Source organism: Schistocerca nitens, chromosome 2 (assembly GCF_023898315.1).
Source record: "Schistocerca nitens isolate TAMUIC-IGC-003100 chromosome 2, iqSchNite1.1, whole genome shotgun sequence".
NCBI classification, from domain to species: domain Eukaryota; kingdom Metazoa; phylum Arthropoda; class Insecta; order Orthoptera; family Acrididae; genus Schistocerca; species Schistocerca nitens.
This window is the reverse complement of record NC_064615.1, coordinates 247254215-247261436: the sequence shown is the minus strand read 5'-3', so window position 1 is coordinate 247261436 and position 7222 is coordinate 247254215. Positions and strand designations below refer to the sequence as shown.

General features: G+C 36.9%; 1 protein-coding gene across 1 annotated transcript in view; it reads left to right on the top strand.

Annotated features, from left to right (window-relative positions):
- The first annotated feature begins 320 nt into the window (after positions 1–320).
- The window catches only part of LOC126235964 (transcription elongation factor SPT5), a 28032-nt gene continuing 21130 nt past the window's right edge, over positions 321–7222 (top strand). Inside the window, exon 1 of the mRNA XM_049944935.1 lies at positions 321–510. The gene's annotated coding sequence lies outside the window, so the exon portion shown is untranslated. The remainder of the gene's footprint in view (positions 511–7222) is intronic.

The following is a 7222-nucleotide window of genomic DNA, read 5'->3' as shown; positions in this document are numbered from 1 at the left end:
GCATTGATTTTGTCTGTTGTTACGTAATGTTACGTAAGCGGAAACTTATTAAGAGAACAAGGATCTTGATATGGGTCTCGCCAAATCACTAAAGATGAGGTTTTGCTGTTTTGGATTTTACGCAGTGAGTTGTGAGTTGTATAGTCTATAAATTTATCTATTTCTGAAGAAAAAAATTATATATGAACTGAGAAGTTACCACTTGAAAAAATGCCTTCTTTTGACATTAGACTGCTAGGATCGATCTTTTGATCACGAATTCCAAAGCACATAAGAGCGATACTGGAGTGGAATATCTCGATCTACAATCGTCCGTTGTAAATGGATATTGGATACCGTATGGTTATTGTAAGGTAACATGAAAATACGTGGTGTTTTGTGAAAACCTGCAATAATTTGAAGAGAAGTGAACCGCTGTCCGATACATTAAATTCGTGATTTCAAACAAACAAAGGATAAGCGCTGAAAGTGATCCGTGTTAACTGGAGGATATATTGTGACATAAGGAAGGTAGGCTGAATTAATGATATTAAATTTGACGTTCGTATTCGTTCTAGGACTCTATTAACGATAGACACCTAAATAAAAGCAAACAATCAAATCTGTTTTCATTCTTTCGCAGTATAAGTTATCGATCAAGCAATCATGTCTACATTATTTATGTAGGACGATTGTTTATTTGGTACATGTGTCATTTAATAAGCTTCGGACCCCCATTCAGTATTTTCGAAACGTTCCAAGAGTAGGTGACCGACTGCCTTCTGTTGCGGTATGGGATGGATTTGACACGTAGTAACACCGTGGCTTGGAATTACTAGAAGTGTCAATATTTTTTGTATTGTTAAATATTCGTGTGGCGGAGAAAGGAAGCCGTGTTCGAGACATTCTTTTTATGTAAAAGAAAATTGAGCTTTGTAAACATCATCCAACGAAATATAGGCTTGAATAGGGTATGTGGTGTAGTGTATCAACAGGTCAACTGCTTGTCAGTTCATTATGATCGAGATTGAATTCAGGTAGTGAAAGTAATATTACATCAGCATTAGTATTAAAGAGGATAAATAGCTGAATATGACAAGAAAACAATTGTTTACTTGGTTGAATATATTAGGTCATTACATGCTAGGCAGTCCAGTGTTGCCCGCCTTACTGTCGATTATATCTAGATATATGGAAGTTTCGTATCATAGGTGATTATTGGCTGTTGATAGTAGTTATTTTCCATTTAAGAACAGCGGAAGTCATGCTTGTCGAATTTTTGAGACTAGGATGGTAAAGGTTTTTTCATTTTTGAGTCGCTATCTTTCATCGAATTGGCAAATAGGCCTACGTCCCTGATAGTACACTAGTTCATTAGTGTGAATGATGTAAGGTATAAAACTTTTAAGATAGTTGACAGTAGGCGTATTCACTTCTTCTTGGGGGAGGGGGGGGGGGGAATTCTTCAGGCAATCCCATCTCAGTGAAAATGTTCTAGCGTCAGGTGAAGTGATTTCCTGAAGTACTTGTTATAAAGAGTTTGTTTGCCGTTAGTGGATGTGGGGCGACATAGAGACTTGCTACAGAAAATTTTAACTTCATATTTTGCAGTTTGAACCAATGCTCAATCCTTCAACATTCATTAGTAGCCACACATTTTGCTGTACAAGACGTCATACTTCTGTTTGACTTTGTTTCCACATATCCTCATCATTTTCGATGATACAGTCATGTAAAATTGCAGAAATGAAGAAACACAGTTGTTCATTTTCTGCTTAATCCTGTTTTGTAATTGTAAAATGTGATTTAACGGGAAGAGGAATTGTGTTATGCACAGCCGAGCTCTTGTTCGAATATAAAACGAAACTTTGCTTGAGTCACATTGTAAGTTCCGATTCAGACATAGTTACAGTACCAAACTGTAGATCTGTCAGAGACAAGCACAGCGTTTATAGAGTTTCTGAGGGAATGATTGAAACAATACACAAACTCATTAATCATGGGATTTATTGTTTTATGGGAAAATCCTGAGTAAAGTTTGTGTGACACTGAAAATTGAGTGATAAACTTTTTTTGAGGATGACGAAACTTTGTTCACGTTGTAATACTAGGATACAGTTTTAAGGGCAAAAAGGGATTGTTGTCAAACAATCTGGAAGTGCTGTTCATTGATTGTGGAATACGTTTACCTCTCAGAATTGACGTTTCCAAAGTCTGTTGGGCAACCTCAGACCTAAACAATGTTTTGCTGTTGAATCCTTTGGATTACTTTCCTTATGTGTTTGTGCCATTTGTAGAATTGACAAAAACTGTTAGTTGACCTGCTTGAATTAAAGGTTGCATTCTTCATGATTGTGATTTCTGTGAAGGAAAAACTAGGAAATAACAAAGGATTTGATATCAGGCATCAGCAGTGACTCCATTACATCCAGAATGGCAACCACAGCATCATATATCCAGCTCTGAATAGAAACAATTATTGACATTTAAAAAAAAATCCAAATTTCAGTAATGTCAAAATCAATATGTTACTAAAGAGACATCCACAGGAATTCGTAGTATTTGTGTGGAACATATAGTCTCTTCTCTGTCAAAAAAGAAATAAAGACAAAGATTAAACAAAAATGCAACTCACATTAAATGTGACAAATCCTCCAGGAATAGCACACATTTATTATCACTATTGTGAATGAATTTGTAGATGTTAGGTAAAGTGACATACCATTCCATTACCAACAAATCGTGAAATAGTGGTATCTACAGGGGATAGGAGTTGCAAAACATGCTGGTATTGATGTACTTTACATATATAGCTAAAATGAGAATCACTACACCCACAACCACGAAAATAAAGTATTCACAAAGAAACCAAATCACACACAAATATGAAATTTCATGGGGTATCAGTTACTTGTTTACCTGTAAACATAAAATGAAATCCAATACTAAACACTTCAGAGTATATCCATAAAAAACTGCAGAAGTTGTTAAAACATTTTTTGACAGCAAACATACCCATAAATAGGTACCTAGTATAAAAAAATCCAGATTATCGAAAAATGAATATCAACATACAAACTGAATGAAAAATGAATACAAACAAATGAAATTCCTATCCCACCTATTTCCTCCCCCCCCCCCCCAAAAAAAAAAAAAACTTAAGTATCAAGCAATAAATTTTCTGGAGCAAATTAGCCTCCAACTCTCTCAAGAAGGATCTACTCCTGATGGCTAAACTTCGTCGTGTATCTCGCAAAGCAACTAACAGAGAACAAACTCCCGTAAGCTGAGCTTTCTGTGACACCATCTTCAGGAAAACATTCTACCTGAACTTGCAACATTTTTTCTTGGTGTAATTTTATGTTGAATTTGAGGATTGCTGGTGTGGTGTATACTATATCAGCACTCTTAAAAAACTTATGCTATCCAAGCTGTAGAACTAATGTACTAACTTTCAGGAAGCTTAACTGCTCAACAAAAGACGTCAGCCCCATCATGACAAAAACTTTTGCATCCTCTTTACTAAATTTAGACAACCTGGACTGAAGGGTCTCCTAAATATTGAGAATTGAATTTGTGGAGTTACCTAAAACAGGTATAGACAGGTAAACACCAAATATAAACAGCATCTTAAGTGGTAAGTTGGGATAATTTCTTAAAGAACCACATAACATGGAATTGACACTCGTATAACTTACTTTATAAATGTATTTCTAAAAACAAAGATGATGTGACTTACCAAACGAAAGTGTTGGCAGGTCGATAGACACACAAACAAACACATACATACACACAAAATTCAAGCTTTCGCAACCAACGGTTGCTTCGTCAGGAAAGAGGGAAGGAGAGGGGAAGATGAAAGGATGTGGGTTTTAAGGGAGAGGGTAAGGAGTCATTTCAATCCTGGGAGCGGAAAGACTTACCTTAGGGGGAAAAAAGGACAGGTATACACTTGTGCACGCCCGCGCTCCAGCTGATAGTCTCAGATTTGGCTGAAATTTAGCACACCAATGCTACCAAGTGTGGAACACTCATACAAAATTTTAAGTTCCCCTGCCAATTAGTTACAGAATTATAACTTGTGAAAGAAGGTGGCGTGACACGGAAATTGCAACCTGCATCTGGCAATCTATCTTCAGACCCAACTTCAGGTCTTAATAACTTTGGAAATATTCCACACAGCCCAGTGAAATTTTTACAACCCAGTAACATCCACTTGGAGAACACACACTATGAATCAAAACACCAACATATTTCTGAGGGAAAATAAAAAATTCCAAAATGTGATTAAAAAAATGTACCACGTTAAAAGGTGTAGGTGCCCTCTATGCCAAACATAAATCACTCAAAAAGGGTATAAATTTTTTTGTGGTAAGCTTAATGTGGCCTAAACACACACAGAACTCATCTTGCCCATATCAGTGACACAAACAGAGTTACAAGCACACGAAAATACAAAAATTTGAAAAATTACCTGAAAAACATGGCTTTTGTAAGTGTGGTAGCACAAAAGGGACAAGTGATATCCAAGTCAAATTTCAAACACTGCATAAGTAGACCATAATATAATATGTGGCAAAGTTTCAACTTGTTATTGCAAGGCATTTGTGTACAATAAAACTTGACAGAGATGTATTTGGTTACGTTTCTTTTAACACGACTTAACAAGTAATAGTGATGATGCAGACAGCTTGTTTCAGATAAAGCTGCAGCAATTGTTGGGAACCATTAGGCAACAGAAAGTTAAACAATGGTAGTTTTCAAGGACAGAGTGAGCCATTGTTAGGCAGGAACAACAAAGGAAACAAGCAACAATTACAGGTTACTCATGTTTTTAAGATTCTAGTTCAGACTGGTCAGTACTGTGTCGGATTCATAAGAAGACAGTGAAGTGTAGCCTCAGAGAAATTGATATAAAATCAATATTGAAAGTGAATCAGTGCATGGGACTTAACATGAAACCAGGACAAAAGTTATGTTCCAGGTGTGTTACACTGCTAAAAAATGAAGAATATTCTGATAATTTACATGACAGTGATGAAGAGTATCTGCCACCTACAACCACAGCAGATGAGCAATTAAATACTTCAGTGACAGCTCTTGGTTTGCCTCCCATGAAGACACACAAAGTTGGGAAAAGAGACAAGCCCAGCTATCGTAGAAGAAAAATAAAAGAAGCTCAAATGAAATTAAAACACAAATTAGCTGACACACTAATAGTGGAAGAGGAAGGACTATCTGCTCCAAAAGAACAGAAATCATGCCAGAAATGCTCTGATTTGGACAAAATTGTGCATGATTTGAAAGAAAAATGTGCCATATCCACACACCAGAAAAAAGTAGCTATTCTTATCCTTTCACCTTCCAGCTGGTCTATTGACTACACTGCAGAGGAATTCAATGTTTCTACATATATGGTAAAGCAAGTTTGGAAAATAAAAGCAACCCAAGGAGTGCTTCCACAACTTCAGCAGGCTCACGGTAAGCAATTGAGTTCAGAAATAAAGGTGCTAGTGTCGGAGTTTTATGAAAATAATGACTACAGCCAAATAATGCCTGGAAAAAAAATATGGGAAATGTGCGTGTACAGATGAAAAAAGACTATTGCTATGCAACATATCAGAACTATATGTAGGTTTCAAGGAGAAGTATCCCAATACCAAAGTATGTTTATCATCTTTTTTCAATCTTTGGCCAAAATGGGTTGTGCCTGTAAGTGCAAGGGGCACACACAATGTTTGTGTATGTGAGACCCATTAAAATGCTAAGCTAATGTTTGCTGCTATAAAGGATTCTGGTCTGGATTACAAAGGTGCAATGAAGCTGCTAGTGTGTGACATCAGTTCCTACCAGTGCATTACCACGATTTTCAGATTCACGCAGAATGGAATTTTTTTGTAACAAATCATGGTAGAAATGTAAAAAGCGCATGGCATCACGAGCTAGTCTGCAGCACCCTACAGAAGGTCACATTCTAACACATCTTCAATTATTTACCTGGGTACAGAAAAATATCTCTGGCATACAATCCTTCTATGTTTGAAGGATGAGGTGAAATCACTCGAAGAGTTGCTAAAAAGCAGACTAGAACACGTTAAAACTGCTGCAGGCACAAGGAGCCGTCATCACTTCTCTCCAGCGGACTCGGACAATGTGCAGATGAGCAGACTGTCCGGTTATAACTATAGGTTCATGCACAACATGTGTCTTCACAGTGTGTCTGACTCAGGATTCAGAAGCAAAAGCAGCAACATACAACCAGGTTGCTATGTTATTGATATTTATGATGACAAATGCTACTTAGGATGTGCTGCAGAGTGCTGTGAACCTGAAGATGATGTATTAGTGAACTTCATGGCACCAGCGGGACCAGCAAGATCATTTCATTGGCCACATTTGGCAGACAGGTGTTGGATTCCTTTTGAACATATTCTTATGACAATTCCAGTTCCTACCACAGTGTCAGGAAGACACTGCAATTTGCCACTCAATGTACAGGGAACAGTAGCTAAAGTGTGGGAGAACTTCTGTTCGAAGCACAATCGACTGGTTTTTAGCAGTTAAGGTGCAGTGAACATTAATGATAGGTTGTGTTAATCTGTCTATATGTTGTTGCTTTGTGATTAAACAGTTGTGGTACAGGATAAGAAGAGGCAGAACAGTTTATGATATGTTTTTACAAAATTGTGTTGTGAAACAATGGCCACATCACCAAATACATCTGCCAACTTCCGTTGCACACAAATGTCTTGCAATAACATGCTGAAATTTTGAGATATATATCATTATGGTCTACTTATGCATTGTGTGAAATTTTGCTTGGATACCACTTGTCTCTTTTGTGCTACCACACTTCGAAAATCCATGTTTTTCAGGTAATTTTTCAAATTTTTCTATTTTTGTGCACATGTAATTCAGTTTTTGTGACTGATATGGGCATGATGAGTTCTGTGTGTGTTTAGGCCACATTAAGCTTACCACAAAAAAATTTATACCCTTTTTGAGTGAATTATATTTGGCATAGACGGCACCTTTTAACGTATTACATTTTTTTAATCACATTTTGGAATTTTTTATTTTCCCTCAGAAATATGTTGTTGGTGTTTTGATTCACCAGATGGATGTTACTGGGTTGTAAAAATTTCACTGGATTGTGTGGAATAGTTCCAAAGTTATTAAGACCTGAAGTTGGGTCTGAAGATAGATTGCCAGATGTGGGTTACAATTTCTGGATCACGCCGCC